This window comes from Periplaneta americana, chromosome 11, assembly GCF_040183065.1.
Source record: "Periplaneta americana isolate PAMFEO1 chromosome 11, P.americana_PAMFEO1_priV1, whole genome shotgun sequence".
Lineage (NCBI taxonomy): Eukaryota > Metazoa > Arthropoda > Insecta > Blattodea > Blattidae > Periplaneta > Periplaneta americana.
Window position 1 is genome coordinate 173,994,526 of NC_091127.1, and position 22,303 is coordinate 174,016,828.

General features: G+C 36.0%; 1 protein-coding gene across 10 annotated transcripts in view; it reads right to left on the reverse strand.

Annotated features, from left to right (window-relative positions):
* LOC138709611 (uncharacterized) overlaps nucleotides 1-20,825 on the reverse strand; it is a 444,175-nt gene extending 423,350 nt beyond the window's left edge. For all 10 annotated transcript variants that reach the window (XR_011334972.1, XR_011334971.1, XR_011334970.1 and 7 more), the window contains exon 1: nucleotides 20,624-20,825. The gene's annotated coding sequence lies outside the window, so the exon portion shown is untranslated. The remainder of the gene's footprint in view (nucleotides 1-20,623) is intronic.
* Nucleotides 20,826-22,303: the final 1,478 nt, after the last annotated feature.

Below are 22,303 nucleotides of genomic sequence, written 5' to 3' on the forward strand. Positions count from 1 at the left end.
TGAGAATAAGGTGCTTAGGAAATATTTGGGGCTAACAGGGGTGAGTAGAGAAAGTTACACAACGCAGAACTGGACGCATTTTATTCTTCACCTGACATAATTAGAAACATTAAATCCAAACGTTTGAGATGGGCAGGACATGTAGCACGTATGGGCGAATCCAGAAATGTATATAGACTGTTAGTGGGATGCTGGAGGGAAAAGACCTTTGGGGAAGCCGAGACATTGATGGGAGGGTAATATTAAAATGGATTTGAAGGAGGTGGGATATGATTACTGTAGAGACTGAATTAATCTTGCTCAGGATAGGGACCGATGGCGGGCTTATGTGAGGGCGGCAATGAACCTCCGGGTTTCTTAAAAGTCGTAAGTAAGTAAGACATTTCTCTTTTGCCTCTTGATCGCAACAAACAACCACTGACCTTAGTATCTCCCTCTCCTTACTGTGTACGCTATATTAACATTAAATTATGGTTTATTTAACGACGCTCGCAACTGCAGAGGTTATATCAGCGTCGCCGATATGCCGGAATTTTGTCCCGCAGGAGTCCTTTTACATGCCAGTAAATCTACGACATGAGCTTGTCGCATTTACACACACTTAAATGCCATCGACCTCGGCCGGGATCGAACCGCAATCTCGAGTATAGAAGGCGCGTATAATCTTGTTGTATCTCGTATTACTACGGCGACTGCATAAATATGTCTTCACAGAACGCAAAACTACTGGAAGTACAGATCACACTAAGCAAGCAAATGTATTTTACTCGCCTAGTAGAACATCCTTCCGTCTCCTGCCACGCTAACCGCTACAAGCAACCCCGCTACACCCCGCAGCCCCGCTCTTTTAGCTGCCCAGATAAGTTGCGCGAACAGTAGAGTGCCCTCCCTACATCCCTAGTTCCTATAGAAAGGAAATAAATTTATTTTCCCCAACTGGGAATCGAACTGGATTGGACTTTTTGCAGAAAATACTACCGCTTAAACCACGGAGTAATACCATAGTCTAGTACAAAGATCACTTACTAAGTCATGGCAACTATTTTTCAGGCAAATGCGTTGCCATACAAACATTTCATTATACACATATGAAAATACATAATGTACTTTACCAATCATGTCTGTTAATGAGTTTCTCAGGAAGTATTTGTAGACAAGGGGGAAGGGTAAAAATTAAGAAAATTTCATCTTATGTCATAACTAGCCGTACCCGTGCGCTCCGCTGCACCTGTTAGAAATAAATGTAAAGTAATTACATAATTAAAATAGGAAGTTTGATCCAGGGAACAACCTTTACAACAGCGCAAGATAATCTGCTTCGCTCATTACCCAATTTTTTTTGCATTGCATTTATTGCATATATATTTCATGTATTTTAACACGATTCAATTGAGCATAGTTAAAATTTGAATTATAAAATAATGGATTGCTAAGCTAACGTCCTATTACTGCATACTAAATCAATACACTCTCGTTGTTCGTTAATTCTCTGAGATTAAAATGATTGTACATAAATATTATTTTAAGAAATACAGAAAACGAATGTACAAAATAGCCTATCAAATTTTCTGTGCATAAGAAGCTATTTTAATCTTACCTGTCCTCGATTTACTCAGACGTTACTGTAATAACATTATAGGATTATGTCCATCTAGAGAAACTACACTTTCCAATGGTGAAATAATAATTAATTATGCAAATCGGTTAATTTAGCTTCTGATATTACTTCACACAAACACAGAAACATTCTCTGTAGGCTATGTTTAATAGCTTTCGATTGTTGATGTCCAAGGCCCCTGTTTCGATTGTTGTTGTCCAAGGCCCCTTACAGACGAAGTCATTTGTTCTTAATTCATTGCACCGTCTTAGGTGGCGTTATTTTAATTTTAAAACTCATTTATCTCATTAAATATCAGTCCTATCAAAATTTTGTAAAGAATAAAACTTATCGGAAATCATTTTTAAAGAAACCTTTGTTATGTAACATTTTTCACAAAAATCAATAATAAGTGAGATATTTCGATTTATTTAATTCAGGCCCCCTTATAACCCCCCTTTTAAGTAAAGTATTTTGAATGCCATATAGCCTAAAATCTAAGTTACAACGAACTTAATTTATATTCTAATTTTCATATAAATCGGTTCAGCCATTATCGCGTGAAAAGGTAACAAACATCCAGACAGACAGACAGACAGACAGACAGACATACAAACAAAAATTTCAAAAAAGCGATTTTCGGTTTCAGGATGGTTAATTATACATGTTAACATAAATTACTTTTGGAAAATCGAAAATTACCAGAAAAATGTTGGCTACAGATTTATTATTAGTATAGAAGTTGAGAACAATAGTTTGCATGCATATTAACACATAAAAAAATCTGCACAATCATTAACACATTTTGAACACATTAAGATCTTTCGAAGTAATCTCCAAGGCAATCAATTGTTCGCTGCCAACGATGAGGAACACGACCAATACCATTAGCCGCTCCATTGTCCAATCTGGCAATCTCGCGTCGCACTTCGTTGACTATGTCTTCTCGTGTATGAAAGCATCTCCCACGCGATGGAGTTTTCAATTTCGGTATCAAATCGAAATCGCATGGTGACAGATCGAGAGAGTAAGGAGGATGCTCTAGTACTCCCCATCTCTAGCGCCGTAAACGGGTCTGAACAATGACTGCCATATGGGCTGTTGAATTACCGTGAAGGATGATCGCATTGTCCAATAACTCTGGACGTTTATTCCTGATAGCTCGACGTAGGTTATTCTGCAGACAAGCGTCGTAGTAAGCTGCATTAACAGTCTTGCAACAGTTCTGTACGACAGAGCACGACCTCCAACAGCTTCTACGAGTTTTGACCGCGAAGCACTGGTATTTTTACGTATGGGCTATTCCATATCAAATCGATCAGTAAAAAACCTCGCATTTTTTTAATACTCTAATTTTTTCCCTACTTATACAAGATGCTGAGGACAGTGCATTTTCAAAAATATACTATCGAAAGTCAAACGGTTTGAAGCTGACATTTGGTAGGTTATAATAAGAAGTAATCCTTATTTTTATTGTATACAGAGAGACATAATCTGATTTTACTTACTTTTAGGCTTTTTGCCCATTTGTAAAAATGTGAAAAAAATTGAGAAAAAACCTTGCATTATTAAGAGGGATTCGGCATTGTTTGCTTAGTGACTCGGCAATAAGTTTCGAGGGTATGAAATAAATTATTTTCACACGCCTAGACTTGAACGGCCCAGTACAGAAAGCACTGGCCGAATGCTGAAGATAAGCGAGCGTTGGGCGTCATTTTACTCCTGTGTTTATGAAAACTTGTGATAAAGCAAGCCCAGCTATGCGCTATAGGCGAAACATCAAGTGTTTGTCTCCTGGCCTTGCTTGTCTGGGCTAAATCCCGCCTCACAATCAGCTGGTTACTTTTTTTATTTTATTTTAGTAGGTTATTTTACGACGCTTTATCAACAGCTTAGGTTATTTAGCGTCTGAATGAGATGAAGGTGATAATGCCGGTGAAATGAGTCCGGGGTCCAGCACCGAAAGTTACCCAGCATTTGCTCATATTGCGTTGAGGGAAAACCCCGGAAAAAACCTCAACCAGGTAACTTGCCCCGACCGGGAATCGAACCCGGGCCACCTGGTTTCGCAGACGCGCTGACCGTTACTCCACACGTGTGGACTAGCTGGTTACTTCACGCGCGTACTATTTATTTTCTTTATTTGATATTTTCAATATTTTGTTATCAACGGTGCACCAGTAAAAAATGTATGTTTATTTGTACTTTCATTGCGGAATCTAACCATATATTTTAAAAATATTTTTTCGTGGGGAAAGGCGTCTAAATGAAGAAAAATCTAAATTTCTCCATTTCCATAAAAAGTAAGAAAAACTGTTTACATGTCAATATAAACTTTAATTTCTCAGTATCAAAATAAACCATGATTTTGATCATTGGGTGGAAGGGTTTCGGAGCCACAACAGTTTAAAGTTGCTAATTTTATGAAAATACGATAAATTAAAATATTTTTAATTTAAACACTACCTCTCATTTACGGACATCGAAGGGATGTAACAATCTGTCCGCATCTGCGAGGTGTCCTTTATTGGGAGGGAGGCTCCCCAATCTAACAGTAAATTTATAATATGCATTATGTATCCCTTCACGCTTTAAATGAAATGTATTACTATAGTTTAATTCTAAGTACAGTCTACTGTACTACAATAAATTCTTTGCAACTTTGAACTACAGTAGATAAGACCGGAAAAGGAAAACACAGCATTGTGTCATGCAATTTTATTCTAGGCCTACAGTTATGCAGTACTGTAATTTACAGTTTTCAAATTAACCTTTACGTTCAGGTGCCATTTTCTCGAAACAAAACAATTGATTGAAGTGAAGAGAATAATCCTATTAACCCTATCATGTGTCGAATACAATTTCACGATTGCGGAAACCTTGGACCCATCAGGCAGGTTAAATTTTATGACTTTGTTTATCCACCCACTTCCAGCTAACAAGCGGTAGCTAACTGGGCTAGTGGTAGCCTACGACATCCTTATTGTCTTCTTTCATGCTAAGGAATTTCTGTACAGTTCTCAAAACTAAATTTTCCATTTTTGTAACACATTGGATCTTGAAATTAAAGTTCTGTCCGTAGTCAGGAGGTAAAGCAAGCTCTAGGACTGTGAAACAGCTGTCAGTGTCCGTGTCTGAGTGTGTCCGTAAACAAGAGTTAGATTTAACATTATTTCTATATTATTTCAGTTGGGACATACAAATCTGTCCGTATATGAGGAGTGTCCGTATCTTGGGGGTGTCCGTAAGGATAGGTTTCACTGTATGAAGTTCTGATGCTTCAAACTTTGCACAAAGCATTGTATCACAGTTGTCAACGGACAGAAAAAGTTTCATTGTATTTAAAAATTGCAAGGTCAATTTTCTCTGTATTTCGGTCGATTTGAGATGGAATAGTCCGTATGCACGTTGTTCTAGCTGACTCACATCCATACTTGACAAACTACAAACATCAACAATGAACCGAGTGACTTGCTCGCATCCTTCTTCTTCTGTTCTTGAATATCTACACCATCTAGCGGCATCTACAGGGACATCATTTTATTTTTACTTCAATTTTTATTGTACCTGAGTTTTTTAATGTACTTCACTCCCACCCCTTCTACTAATGGAGTTCCAACTCCACACAGAACCAAGACCGCAGATAGTAAGCAGTACTTAGTTACTGAGTATAGTACGTTCCAGAAATATGTTCGCGTTTTCCAGTGACGAAAGAGCTTTCAATATTGAATCATATTTTCGCACAGGTACTGTCCGTTTGCCTACGTCGCATCCCGATTTCCCCCACCTGCTTCTGCTCGCCCCTCTGTAATAGCTGGGCTGTCTTAGCTCTTTTCTGAAAACATTAATTTCTCTTAGGAATTGGACGTTTACGTAATATTATACAGCTGTTTAATTTAACTTAAATAAAAGGGCCTTGTTAAGTAATTAACTGTCACGTGATTTCCTCCCTTTCTACAATCCTGCGGCATAACCACTTGGACGGACAGTAGATAGCATGTCTGAGTAATTTTATATTTTCGGGTCGGGCAGAAGTGAAGATTGAATTCACAGTACGTAGAGTAGGTACAGAATTATTTCAACATGAGTTACTAGTACGAAGGACGAAAATGGCAATTGGAATTAGATGCAATAGTCTATAGTGCGATAATATGCACAAAAGAACTAAAGCCTGTATCGAAATGAACGGCCACCATTTTCAAAATTGCGTTTAAATATTCATATTATGATTATTTTTCAATTTAACTTCTTTCTCTATATTGTACGCTAATGTGCTGTAGACAGTATAATATACACCGCATAATGAATACGTTCGCATGGATAACTCACTTCTTAATACAGTACTGTACTTTCATTAAAGAAAAACCTAATGAAAATTATCAAACTCAAAATCGCGATATTTCCTAGTTTAAGTAAATGGATGAACTACTTTTCTTCCTTCCTATACCTAGTAGAGTGATTTGTGTTTTACGCCAGTATCATCGAACTCCAGTCTTGGAGGGGGGAGCAAGCGGTGTTTCCGGTTCTCTAAAGGTATAGACAGGTTAATATTAAAAATGTTAGTAAAAATAAAATGATGTCCCTGTATAAGTACAATAAATCCTAATGTAAATATCACATATCAAACAAATGTGAATTGCGGTTCGGGATTCCGCGAAAAAAAAATAGATTCCATGACTTAGTAAGTGACCCTCGTATATACAGTCTATTGTTCCTAGTAATCTCAGTTACTAACCGGTTGGAGCCTGTATCGCGAGAAATGCAAAAAATCACTTCAAGCTTCGTGACTGTATGATAGTAGTCTGTGGTAATACTTTCACCATATAAAGTTATCCTGATGTAAAAAAAAAAAAATAAAATAAAATAAAAATAAAAAAAAGTCCACACCTGTGGAGTAACGGTCAGCGCGTCTGGCCGCGAAACCAGGTGGCCCAAGTTCGAATCCCGGTTGGGGCAAGTTACCTGGTTGAGGTTTTTCCGGGGTTTTCCCTCAACCCAATACGAGCAAATGCTGGGTAACTTTCGGTGCTGGACCCCGGACTCATTTCACCGGCATTATCACCTTCATCTCATTCAGACGCTAAATAACCTAGATGTTGATACAGCGTCGTAAAATAACCCAATAAAATAAAATAAAAAAAATAAAAAAACACACTTCAGCGATGGAAAACCCAGAATTAGGAACTTCAATAGCCCTAGAGCCAAATACTTGAAGAAGAAATTATATATCTTGAAAATCCCGTGCACTTAAAAGATAACAGAGGAATTCCAGTCACTAAGCTGTTCCACAGGTGTGTTGATAATAAATGTTTGCTCTCACCGTTTATTTGTCAATGCGGATATTTTTCCTTGTATTATATTTTTATCTACTAATATTGGAGATCTTAAGATTATGATAATAAGCCTACTAATAGTTCATAAATATGCTTCTGTCAAACATACCCCGTTTATGTATATTCTTGTTATAAAATGAGAATAAACGTAAAATTCGCTTACTTATTGTGACTCACTCCACACCGTACGTTAACTTTTGGACTTGATCTTTCAAACTCCTAGGACACATGTGGATTTTCTCTTGCCCAAATAATGCAATTGCCTGTGTTTACTCTTCCGCTGATATTAAAAGTCGCTTCATCTGTAATTAGCCATTTGTGCCCAGTATCAATTTGTAGTAACATTCTCAATGAATTTGGTATTCCCAAGAAACTAGTTCGATTAATTAAAATGTGTCTCAGTGTAACGTACAGCAGAGTCCGTATAGGTCAGTTTCTGTCAGATGCTTTTCCAATTCACTGTGGGCTAAAGCAAGGAGATGCACTATCACCTTTACTTTTTAACTTTGCTCTAGAGTATGCCATTAGGAAAGTCCAGGATAACAGAGAGGGTTTGGAATTGAACGGGTTACATCAGCTGCTTGTCTATGCGGATGACGTGAATATGTTAGGAGAAAATCCACAAACGATTAGGGAAAACACGGGAATTTTACTGGAAGCAAGTAAAGAGATAAGTTTGGAGGTAAATTCCGAAAAGACAAAGTATATGATTATGTCTCGTGACCAGAATATTGTACGAAATGGAAATTGGAGATTTATTCTTCGAAAATTCAAACATCTTGGAACAACAGTAACAAATATACATGACACTCGGGAGGAAATTAAACGCAGAATAAATATAGGAAATGCCTGTTATTATTCGGTTGAGAAGCTTTTGTCACCAAGTCTGCTGTCAAAAAATCTGAAAGTTAGAATTTATAAAACAGTTATATTACCGGTTGTTCTGTATTGTTGTGAAACTTGGACTCTCACTTTGAGAGAGGAACAGCGGTTAAGAGTGTTTGAGAATAAGGCGCTTAGGAAAATATTTGTGGCTAAGAGGGATGAAATTATAGAAGAATGGAGAAAGTTACACAACGCAGAACTGCACGCATTGTATTCTTCACCTGACATAATTAGGAACATTAAATGCTGACGTTTGAGATAGGCAGTGCACGTAGCACGTATGGGCGACTCCAGAACTGCATATAGTGTGTTAGTTGGGAGGCCGGAAGGAAAACGACCTTTGGGGAGACAGAGACGTAGATGGGAGGATAATATTAAAATGGATTTGAGGGAGGTGGGATATGATGATAGAGACTGGATTAATCTTGCGATGAGACCGATGACGGGCTTATGTGAGGGCGACAATGAACCTGCGGGTTCCTTAAAAGCCATTTGTAAATAAGTAAGTTACTTTGTAGTAGGCATCTAAATCATCTATGATTTTCATTTCACAATATGCATTGGTGATTTTCATTCTTGCCATGTACGGAAACTCCCATCTTTTAAGGATAATATTACCAGCAAGAATTTTCTCATACTATCATAACAGCGTTATAATAAATTAATTAATTACTGAAACGGATCAGCCTGTATAAAACCAGTGAAAGCGATTCAGATTTTAAAAATGCCTTGTCAAGGAGACAACAGGTATTTCAATCTGTTATTCTACAGAGGGGAGGAAAATGCATGAACTGTTTATTTATGATGTTGGGACATTCGAAATTAACGGGACATACTGGTACACTGAATACGTTTCAAGGCAAACGCTTGAGATAAAATGAATATATGGTACAAAACATATTTGTAATAGATATTATTCTCAATTTTCCTCGCCGGAAATAGAAACCGGTTTCTTCTGCATTTTAATCACTTTCTCTAATATTATTCCGTCCCGCACCGTAGCGTTGTAGAATAAGGTATTATGCACATGACTCACGAAACGGAATACGTGCTGGATCGAGTCCTTGTGGATGGGAAGAAATTGTCCCATGAAATTTCGGTCAGTATTGTCGGACCATCGGATCTGTGCCCCTTCAGCGCTGTCGTCGTTCTTGGAAAAGTTAACGCCTGTGCTCACTCCATTCCACCCGCTTTCCTCCCACCACGTCCAACAGCAGGCCACGAACCTTGCCGAATAGGGATGTTGCCAAACTTCCGTCAAACGGTGTCATAAATAACTGGTCCTCCATGCTACAATATTATTTCTTTCAATCAAATTACATATTGTATTTCTACATTTTTTAAACCTAAATCCCATGTCTCGAATCACTTTCCGTAGTTTTTCTCTCCAACCTTGGAAATTATTGCTTCTCTCGCAATCTTCAGTAATTTCTTCAATGTTGGAACTTCTTTCTGCACGGTATATAATTCTTGTATCTTTCTTCTTAAAATACATCGGTTCATATCACCTACAAGAATTAAAGGTTCCCTTGGTCTGTTCTTCTCTGGTGATTCTAGCTTTTCATCTCCTGCACAGACTCCCTCTCTCCTGATTTTCTTTATTAGGAGTTCTGACCTTTCTATATAAATTACATAAAATGTTGTATTATTAGTATTAGTTAAGTAAGTAATTTTAATACATAATCAATTGAAATAAAATAAGCCTCACCTGTGATATCAGTTGCTCTTTTCGTTGCCTGATTTATAGGAAACAGATATATTCCTGTTTGTTTCTCTTCATCGCAAAATGCTATTACGTAGGCCTAATACTATTTCCTTCGCCACTCCGTGCTACAGTATTCATGTTGAGTTGACAACACTGGACTGCAAGTGCAAATATTGTAAACTGTCCCGCAAGGAGGCCAAAACTGTGAGTAGTGAGGGACAGAAAGGGAGAGAGATAGAAAAGAGAGAGATAGGAATGCAGGGAGAGAAATGAATTACCGAGGCTGAGTAGGAATTAGGGTTCAATTCACATATCTTACGGGGGCACAGATCCGATAGTCCGACTATATAAGGATCGGTGCCCACCCAACATCATAATGAATTTGGGGAGCTACACTAGGCAGCGAAATTCGGTTGGGAGGGAGAGAGATGACAGTGCTGACTGCACGTTAGTCCGTATATATACCCAGAGGTGAGGCCAGCAGACGGCTGGTGGTCCTGGACCTTCATGGGCTGTCGCACAAAGATGTATGTAGGCAGACGTACCCATGTACTGTATACGTTAGCCTATATTATATGTATTAACTGTAACACAATCGATTTAATTAACTTGGGTGAGTTAGTGAGTGAGTCCAGCTGATCTTTGAGACGAGAAACCCTTACCAGGTGAGTCAGTGGCCGAAAGCAAACGAAACGTTAGTCACGCAGTGTTGCTTCGAACGAGTCCAGTTCTGTTACGTCTCTCTTCTGATATCTGCCAAGAACACCGTAATCTCAAGGACATTATAACTGTGGGAACGAGCATTTTGTTAATGCGGATCACTCCGCTCTTTTCTGGCCACTCATGGGAAAATGTGCAGTCGTCCAAACTTGTCTTGTTCCCACAATTTGAGAACAATTCAGAAAACCACAACGTACTTGACACTTCACAGTTGATCCCGACCTCTACGTGTCTCTGAGGAATCTTCCTTATCGTTAAAGGCTCATTCACAATGAAAATTAAACTTAACGTAAGCGTTAACTTAAAGGCCCATTCACAATGAACATTAAACATAACCGTAACATAAACACAGAAGTTTGCGCCCAGGCTACCAAATGGGATCATTCACAATGATTCACATACGCATTGACATAAACATTACCGTAAGACGTTAACATGAAAGTTTGTAAACTCCAAACTTTCATGCTTATGCTTACGTGATTTGCAAACAGAACACAATCGTGGAGCGCTGAAGTATACGACAGAATATGAGGAAATGGCGTCGTTGTTATGTTTCCATGGTTACCAAGTATGTTTGCTGTTATGTTTATGTTCCCATCGTGAATGATGGTATGACTTCTTGATTTTACTGTAACGTTAAGTTAACGCTTACGTTATGTTTAATTTTCATTGTGAATGAGCCTTAAGAATGTAAACGTTACGGTAAAATCAAGAAATCATACAATCATTCACGATGGGAACATAAACATAACCCCAAAGATACTTGGTAACCATGGAAACATAACAACGACGCCATTTCCTCATATTCTGTCGTATACTTCAGCGCTCCACGATTGTGTACTGTTTGCAAATCACGTAAGCATAAGCATGAAAGTTTGGAGTTTGCAAACTTTCATGTTAACGTCTAACGGCAATGTTTGTCAATGCTTATGGGCGCAAACTTCTGTGTTTATGTTACGGTTATGTTTAATTTTCATTGTGAATGGGCCTTAATGATATGCCTCAGAAGAGTGCTCACAGTCGCTTCTTCTCATACTCCAGTCTTGTTCTGTATGGTCGAGTGGTTATCTTTTCCATTAGATTCGGTATTCGTAGGTTAAAATTCGGTCTAAGGCGATTGCATTTCAATCAATTAAATCTAAAGGATTCATACTGTCGCTTTACCCATGTTTCACTTTCTCTTCTGCGGAAAGCAGGAATGCATAAATCAGATAAGAGCATGAAATGACAGAATAGGCGAAATTATGGACACGATGAAAGAGTAATGGAACGGAGAAAAATTCTCTCCGGCGCCGGGATTTGAACCCGGGTTTTCAGCTCTACGTGCTGATGCTTTATCCACTAAGCCACACCGGATACAACTCCGACGCCGGTTAGAATCGTCTCAGATTAAGCTCCAACTCTTGGGTTCCCTCTAGTGGCCGCCCTCTGCACTACGTCATAGATGTCTATGAACGCAGGACCGAAGTCCACACATGTGCTGAGGTGCACTCGATATGAGTGACTAGTTGGCCGGGATCCGACGGAATAAGCGCCGTCTTAAATCACGAAGTGATTTACGCATATCATATATATTATTTTAATGTACCGAAGTACATATGATATTTCCATGCATATATTCTGCGTCATCATACGATGAAAGAGTAATGGAACGGAGAAAAATTCTCTCCGGCGCCGGGATTTGAACCCGGGTTTTCAGCTCTACGTGCTGATGCTTTATCCACTAAGCCACACCGGATACAACTCCGACGCCGGTTAGAATCGTCTCAGATTAAGCTCCAATTCTTGGGTTCCCTCTAGTGGCCGCCCTCTGCACTACGTCATAGATGTCTATGAACGCAGGACCGAAGTCCACACATGTGCTGAGGTGCACTCGATGAGTGACTAGTTGGCCGGGATCCGACGGAATAAGCGCCGTCTTAAATCACGTCGTATGATGACGCAGAATATCTGCATGGAAATATCATATGTACTTCGGTACATTAAAATAATATATAGAAATTAGGGATGCAACAAATTAGTTAAATGTCTGCAATAAATTATTGTGTTTGTTCTGGCACGTAAAAAGCCGAATGAAATATTTATTTATTTAATTTATTAATTCATTAATTCATTTATTTATTTATTTATTTATTTAATCTGACAGGATTACAACCTAAACAAAAGATATTAAAAGACGATGACAAAAGAAACAGAATAAATAATAGTACATTATGCAACGAGCCTATAATGAAGGTGATTAAGAAGCGAGTATGGATATTTATGAAACGAGCGCAAGCGAGTTTCATAATTTTCATACGAGCTTCTTAATTACCATTATAGGCGAGTTTCATACGACTTTTTATGCTCGACCATATTTCTAACTTGATATTATTAATTTTCTTTTTGTCTGACCTTGACCATTGTCCCGTATGTTGTGAGATGTGCGCAGACGCGAAAGTATTGCTAGGCCATAAGAACCTACAGAGATAACCAAAGCTCGGAACTTGGGGACTTGTGTCTTTGAACGTGGCTAAGCGACCGGACTTCAATGTCAACAAACTCCCGCTTCCAGCACAGAGGTACTGTCAGGTCTGCTATAAAAATGGTTCCTGGCTGGAACAACATAATGATAATATTATGATAGGTTGAAACACGTAATTTTATAGCATATATATAAATCAACATGCAAAATACATCAAATTTACAGTTCTGCTCTGTACATTTCATTACAGTGTATGACTACATGCATTCGAAAATTTTCGAACCCATAAATTCTTCGTCTGTTAGTTAAACATGATTTGAAACGAAGGAAACTTATTTCCACGTCACATGAAGTGACGGGAGCAAACTTTAATTTTTTTATTTTATTTATTTTAACTAGCTACCTAGTGAGTACAAATTGCATTTATAAAATAAAAATGTTTCTAGCCACTACCGTAAGAGTCAGGCTCGTGTACGGTGTGGTCTTAGTGAATAATATAACATAAAATTTACAAGGACAGTTTACTAAATACAGTAAGTAACTTAATTCAAACCAATAAATACAACACAAGAGCAAGAATAAAGAAGAAAGAGAAAACGAGAGAAAAATACACATTTAATATAAATTGACAATCCGACAGAAGCCAGTGACATTCAATAAAAACATGAATATAGTCGATAGAAATAAAAGGTAAAAAAGTACATTTGTTACTATTATATATCATGGATAATTTTACAAATTTCTTTTTTAAAAGTTTCAATTTTTTTTAATTTCAAATTTGGAAAATGGTTTGAAATTTTATTATAAAGTCCTGGGCCTAAATAAAATACTGAATATTTTCACTGTCACTGTTTCCTGTTCGATTTTCAGCAGATCTCGTATCTGAGAAAGATAAGTATATCCTAAATTTTTCTCGCAAATAGTTTTCAATTAGTGTATCACTACTAGGGAATGTCCCTCTACGACTTGATCCATGGCTATGGACAAATTTTCCATCAATTTAAAGGACTGCAATATCTTTCAATGAATGCCCGTTTCCAGCTCTAGTTTATGTGTGGCACAACTTACAAACTATAAACTCTGCATTAGAAGAAAATAATGTATCTCCTCAGAATTCCTCCACGAAATTCTGTACCTAAAATTTAAGAAATGTATTTTCAAACTTCCATAACACCCATTCGAATAACACGTATTTTCTCATTCCTCAGACAGACCATTTACCTGTAATTCTCTTAATGTCATTGGCTTCGACATGACACAGTTTCTTCGTTCGTCTTCTTGCCATTCGATGTGACCACTTTCTTAGTACACACGACTGTCCCAGAGCTCTTGCAGCTTGAGCTTTGTGTACGTTGTACCTGTAACCTTACTCAAGCGCACGACACACAAGTCCCCAAGTTCCGAGCTTTGGAGATAACATTGAAATTAAATTAGACATTGAAAAACGAGATGACAAATTGAATTTGTTTGAATATTATTTACAATTAACGCTAATTATTATAGTAACAGAACATAACCTTCTGCGACAGTATTGGATTTCCAGCCTCCGTGACTATTCGCTAATTCTCTTTCGATTGCATATCCGAGAATAATCGATACTTGCGGTTTTATAACGGTAGAAAGCTGACCTGTCATTGGCTGAACAGTTGTAGCCTGAGTCGTCATTGGCTGAAAGACCTGACCTTTAATGAGTAGTGTACTTTAATGACATGCATTAAAGGTCTGCTACCAGGTGTATAATTACTACATTTCGGCATGGTCGAGCATAAAGATACATAAAGCAGGGGTGCTAAAGTGTGTCAGTATCGGAATGGATGTAGGCACTATTTGCTGGAAGGCGAATAATTTGCATGAATCCTACAGATTGAAGAGAAATTACTATTAACTTTTCGATTGGCTTCTGTGCGGAGTTCGGGTTTATATAAAAGCAATGGTAGTTTTAACAAAAACTGAAAAAGAAGACGAAGCACAGATCTCACAAGTGAAGACAAGACCGCAAAATCGAGAAAAGAAGTAGAGTTACAGAAGATCTTTTACTGTACACTATTGTATATGTTCATTCATTAACACAATGATACATGACAAGAGTAAATTCGTCGTTGGTGATTGATGAGTGCTATTAAAGCCCACATAATACTCTGACTAATCTTGTTTTTGTTGTTTGCATTCTAGCATTACGAAGCGTTGCCTATTTCAGTACTGTACACTGGATCTCGTGTGGTCTAGCGACAGAATTGAACGTCAGAAACTGCGTTGGATTTCACCACTCTCAGACAGCCTTTATTTATTAAATAGGGTCTTACAGAACTTAATAATGTTACTGGATGAAAATTTCATGATGTAAGGTTAATCTATTTATTCCTCTGTTAGAAGCATGAAAAGTACCATAACTCCTTTTGTTTCTTTGTGAATAAACTCTTCCCATCGGTTTAATGAATAGTAATTATGTCCAATAACTCGTTTGAATGCATTGTGTTATGATACGTACGTCATAATAACCTCTCTGATCTCGATATGACTAGATAGATTGGTTCTTTATTCGAGGAACAACTGAGACACATACCATTTCAGTACTTCAGTTTATTATTTCAGTTAGTAGTTCTTCTATTTTTAATATTGTACATGTCTTCCTATAAAAGAAGCTGCAGTTGTGAAATACCAGGACATCATCACTGATCAGCATCTAAGATGGTATTCTCATATTGTAATAAATTACGTAAAATAGTATATTATTTTGTTTTATTGAGTAATTACTTGTCAATAAGTTTATTACGCACAATATATTTAACTTTATTTCAATCGGTAATTGTGTATGGAATTATAGGATGGGGTAGCCATTTAAATCCAATTTTAATCCACTTTATTTATTACAGAAGAAAATAATTAAAATATGTCTTCATAAACCTATTGATTTTCCATCTCAAAATTTGTTTTTAGGCTTTAATGTACTTAACATAAGACAAATTTATTATATTGTATTAATAAAATTCACACATAAAAATCGAAATAATTTTTAATTGTATTCTCATAGTTATGAAACAAAAGGTATGAATTCTTTAAGATTTTTTGAACCAAAATGCAACACTGTTACAGTATTTAATCATAGTAGTAATTTAGGCCCAAGAATATATAAAAAATTTATATTTAAATATGCTAATCTTGTCAATTCTAATAGTTCTAGTATTCAATTTAAAAAGTTATGTATGGATTTTATAAAAATTGAAGAATTGTAAATTTAAATTTATATACTATAATTGCATAGTAGACATAAGACAAATTGTATTGTATACTTATTAATTTCAATTCAGGATTCCGCCCCTGAGCACGAGTTCTACTCTTTCAGGGGCGAGCTAAAGTTTTTCTGTATATATTATATTTTATGTTACAATTATTAGCAAAATAATAAATGATAATAAATATTCCTTATCTATGCAGCAGATTACGTAAAACAATTTATAAATTTGTCATTTTTCGCTGTATTTTACCAGTCAGTATCTTGCGTACACTTCATTTAGCTCTTTTTTTTTCCAGCTCATCATCCAATATGGCATTATTGCGTGAGGTAGAACTTCAAAAATATCTTTAGATTTTCTAAATTTTTTACAAAAAATAAGAGTTAAGTATGCTTAAAAACCTATTGATTACCCTTCTAAATTAATCTTTGTTCAATTTAAAGTCTTTAAAATTGAACAATTATACTAATACACGTTAATGGAGTATTATCACAAAAATCGTAAAGATTGTACAGGGTGAACCTACGTAAAGTCATTAATTTTAGAGTGTTATTCTTTGAGATATTTCAAACAAAAAGTTTAATACAATTTTCCTGATTTCTGCTTCCATTTCGAGATAAAAAATGTTTTATCCCATTTATGCCCAAGACTTTTTTTTTGTTGAATATTTTCATAATTTTCCACCGCCACATGAAATTGAAATGGAAGTTAATTATTGGGCTGCAGGCTCCTTTGATTCTTCTAGTATACACAGCAATGAAATAAAAGTTAATTTTGTAATTCATTCCTTTGCATTTTTGCAGAAAAATAGCTAATGCAGACTGTTGCGAAAACGCAATACTAGGCAGATATGGTAATATGAAACATTCCATAGCGTGTTTTGGGAAAGCTACTGATTGAATTCCCAATATGCTCAGTCAATTTAAGAGAGTAGTGTATTATAATAAAAGATTGAAAGAATTTTAGTTTTGCCCTTTAAATGTTCAGAAATTTGTTTCCAAAATGTAACTTTTCGTTCTGAAAAGAAATTTTAAAATGCAAATCAAACTTTCAGGCATAACTCCCTGTAAAGTTTATTTGAATAATTTCGAGGGAAAAATTGTTCCAGGGCCGGGTGTCGAACCCGGGACCTTTGGTCAAAGGTACCAACGCTCTACCAACTGGGCTACCCGCGAACTCTACCAGACACCGATCCAATTTTTCCCTCCGTATCCACAGACCTCAAAGTGGGCTGACAACCGTCAAGCAACCAACACTGAGTGCACACTAACTCCGTGTGACTTAAATTGTGGTTTTCTGTTAACGAACAGTGACGTGTATTATGCAAATCAAGCTTTCAGGTATAACTCCCTGTAAAGTTGATTTGAATAATCAATAATGCCTGCCTATTTTAACTGTTACAAATGCCTAAACATTCGGGCTCTAGTCATTACACTTAATTTTATCAAAATTAGTATTTTATGGTATTCGAGGGAATACACTAAATATTTTCAGAACCTATCTTCATGGCAGAAGACAATTAGTCTCAATAGGTGAAAATTTGTCAAGTCTCTTCAGTACACATTATGGTGTTCCACAAGGCTCAATAATTGGTCCTCTGCTATTCTTAGTAGCAATAAATGACCTTCCTAAATTCATTAAAGCTATAACAATTATGTATGCTTATGACACTACATTCTTATGTTCAGGCTCTACTCTGAATAAATTACATGCTCTAACCAATGATATTCTATCACAGATGGCTTTATGGTTTGAATCTAATGGTTTTTTCCTTAATCAAGAAAAGACTATCAACATAACTTTTACCCTAAATCATGTAATAAAAAAGGACAACATACAAAACTATACCAAACTTCTAGGACTTTTTATAGATTCCAGTTTAACATATCGAATACATATACACAAAATTATCAAGAGTTATATATTTATTAAAGAAATTAGTGACTTGCATTTCTCGAAATTATTTAAGATGTGGCCTACTTTTCGTTCTTTCAGTCGATAATTAGGTATGCCTTAATTTTTTGGGGGAAATGGTAGCAAAATTGAGAGTGTCTTGATTTTACAAAAAAAGCCATTAGAATTCTATGTCAATCAAACTATCTTGAACATTGTCGACCTCTTTTCAAACAATCACAGATATTAACTGTCAAAAATTTATGTATATATATACGACCTAGTCCTTTACACTAGACAAAATATAGACAATTACTCATTAATAGCCAATTTACATGATCATGAAATTAGAAATAGTGAACAAATTAATATTCCATACTGTAGATTACATAAAACTAGTACAAATTTTTGTGTCATGGGGATGAAATTATATAATAAGCTTCCCAGTCAATATTATAAGTTACCAACCAATAGTTTCAAAGTTAGATTTTATAATTGGCTTTTAATTAATCCTTTTTACTCTGTAGATGAGTTTCTTAGCATAAATTCATACGAAATTGTTTCTTAATAAATAAAGTTATTTACATTTGGTTACAAATAAGAGTAAAGTGTTTTCATTAATTTTAGAGTTTCAAAATGTTTTGTGTTTTCATTCTAATTAAACTTTACTTTTATTATATGTGTATTTTCAAATGTATGTTTTTTTTTGTGACGAAGCCTATCACTGTATGTTTAATGGCTTAATAAATTGAATTGAATTGAATTACACATACTCGTACTTATACTGTACTACCTTCATTTGAAGAATTAACATAAACTCCAATATCATTCAAAATTAGTTTTTCCAAAAAAAAAAAAAAACAGAACTGTGTCAATACAGCAAGAATTTTGTTCAGTCATGGAAATTCGCAAAAAAAAAAATACTCACAAAAAATCGTCACAAGTTACAACGGAAACGATCAAGCACTCTGTAATTTCGTCGGTCGTTCCGACGCTTATCAGCACATTATTATGAGTGCATGACCGTTACTGGTCTGATACAGAGAAAGGGATTGACCGGCAACCTGTTGGTCTTGTTGCAATGCGCTATTTCAGTATTTTAACAGTCTTGATACGGCAATTTTCATTACTTGAATAATTTCAAGGAAAAATTGTTCTGGGGTCGAGTAACGATCCCGAAACAATTTTTACCTTGAAATTATTCAAGTCTGCTTCACAGGGAGCTTTACCTGAAAGCTAGATTTGTACAGGGACATCATTTTATTTCTACTTCAATTTTTATTGTACCTGAGTTTTTGAATGTACTTCACTCCCACCCCTTCTAATAATGAAGTTCAACCGTCCTCCACACAGATCCAAAACCGCATATACAGTCATAGTAGCCATACGGTCATAGTAAACAGTACGTTCGAAAAATATGTTCGCGTTTTCCAGTGACGAAAGAGCTTTCAATATTGCATAATTTTCTATTTGCCTACGTCGCATCCCGGTTTCCCCCACCTGCTTCTATTCGCCTCTCTGTAAATGCTAGTGGCTGGGCTGTCTTAGCTCTTTTCTGAGAACATTGATTTCTGTTAGGAATTGGACGTCTACGTAATATTATACAACTGTTTAAAATAACTTAAAAAAGGACCTCGTTAAGTAATTAACTGTCACGTGATCCCCCCCCGTTCTACGACCCTGCGACATAACCACTTGGAGGAGCAGTAGATAGCATATCTGAGTAATTTTATCTTTCCGGATCGGGCAAAAGTGAAGATTGAATTTATAGTACGTAAGGTACTCTTTTATAGAGTAGGTACAGAATTATTTCAACATGAGTTACTAGTACGAAGGACGAAACTGGTAACTGGAATTAGGTATAATAGTATATAGTACAATAATATGCACATTGGAACTGAAGCCTGTATCGAAATGAACTGAAACCATTTTCAAAAATATGTTTAAATATCCATATTATGATTATTTTTCAATTTAACTTCATTCTCTATAGTGTACGCTAATGTGCTGTAGTCGGTATAGTATACACTGCATAATGAATACGTCCGAATGGATAGCACAATTCGTGAGTAAAAACACTTATTGTTAATACAGTATTGTATTTTGATTAAACAAAAACCTAATGAAAATTATCAAACTCAAAAGCGTGATATTTCCTAGTTTACGTAAATGGATGAACTACTTTTCTTCCCTCCTATACCTAGTAAAGTGATTTATTTGTGTATTACGCCAGTATCATCGAACTCCAGTCGTGGAAGAGGGTAGCAAACGGTGTTTTCGGTTCTCAACAAGGTATAGCCAGGTTAATATTAGAAATGTTAGTAAAAATAAAATGATGTCCCTGTATAATTTTCATTGCGTTTCATAATTTATTGCAAGTGTGACATAAAAAAGTGTAAACTGTATATCATTAAGCGAAATTGGTAAACACATGAAAAAATGTACGTTCTTTACTTCCTCATTATGTGAACTATTCATTCGTTATTTTGCATTAATTCCAGTCCCCATTCCTTGTGTGTAAACACTCCCTTTCGAAATTAAAACAAATGAAATTCAAAACAACACTGAAACTGAACAACCTTGAAATCCATAATGTAATAGTCGCATTAAATTTGGATTCAAAACTGATCGTTCTAATTATTCGTACAGAAAATGAAAAAATCTCTTTGTTCAACAGAATATCAAAGATCACATTGTAATATAACCAGTTGTTCGTTAATAAGGATAATCTCTGCTCCTAACCTAACGTAACATAACATAAAAACTACTATGCTTATGTAATTTTGTACTTACCGTACAAGTCGCCAGACTTTCGTTGTTGGAGAAACGATGGAAACACCACCACGATCATAAGAGAAATGTTTCAGCTACGCACATCCAATTGAGTCTGAGGATGCTTATTCTAAGAAACATCCGCTGTCAAGCACAACGTAGAAATTCAAGGGTACGTTGATGTACGTCAGACACCACACAGCCGTCTGTATAAGAAAGAATGTCAAACATACAGACTTACAGCACATTGCTACAATGATTATACAACTATTCATATACCTACCTAATAAAAATTTAAAATATATCATAGATTATATGTTTAGTTCTATGAATTATTCTTTTGAAACCGTGGGATTGATATATTTTACCCATATTACCTGTAATAGACAATGATATGACAAAAGATGATAAACAAATTCTTTCTAAAATTCAGTTCAAAGTGTATAATAGTAGACAACTTAGAGGAAACGACACTAAGGTACATGCTACTGGAGCTAAATAACAACTGTGAGCAGTATGGGATGAAAATAAATGCAAATAAGACGAATGCCATGGTTATCGAAAGAAAAACAACGAAAGTAAACGTGAGAATTCTAATGAGGAAATAGAACAAGTGGACAGCTTCAAATACTTGGGGTGTACTACTGGGACATCATTTTATTTTTACCAGCATTTTAATATTAACCTGTCTATATCTTTAGAGAACCGGGAACACAGTTTGCTATTCCCTTCCACTACTGTAGTTCGATGATACTGGCGTAAAACACAAACAAATCACTCTACTAGATATAGGAGGGAAGAAAAGTAGTTCATCCATTTACGTAAACTAGGAAATATCGCAATTTTGAGTTTGATAATTTTCATAAAGTTTTTGTTTAATCAAGATATAGTACTGTATTAACACATAGTGTTTTTACTCATGAATTGAGCTATCCATTCGGACGTATTAATTATGCAATGTATATTGTACTGTTACAGCACATTAGCGTACAATATAGAGAATAAAGTTAAATTAAAAAATAATCATAATATGGATATTTAAACATATTTTTGAAAATGGTGGCCGTTCATTTCGATACAGGCTTCAGTTCTTTTGTGCATATTATCGCACTGTAGACTATTGTACCTAATTCAAATTACCAGTTTCGTCCTTCGTGCGAGTAACTCATGTTGAAATAATTCTGTACCTACTCTATAAAAGAGTACCTTACGTACTGTAAATTCAATCTTCACTTCTGCCCGATCCGGAAAGATAAAATTACTCAGAAATGCTATCTACTGTCCGTTCAAGTGGTTTTGTCGCAGGGTCGTAGAAAGGGGGGGATCACGTGACAGTTAATTACTTAACGAGGCCCTTTTATTTAAGTTATTTTAAACACTTGTATAATATTACATAGACGTCCAATTCCTAACAGAAATTAATGTTTTCAGAAAAGAGCTAAGATAGCCCAGCTACTAGACTTAACAGAGGGGCGAACAGAAGCAGGTGGGGGAAACCGGGATGCGACGTAGGCAAACGGACGACAGTACCTGTACGAAAATATGATTCAATATTGAAAGCTCTTTCGTCACTGGAAAACGCGAACATATTTCTGGAACGTACTATACTCACTAACTCAGTACTGCTTACGCGCCCTCGGCTCTGTGTCGTGAACGGTTGGAAGTTTACTAGTAGAAGGGGTGGGAGTGAAGTACATTCAA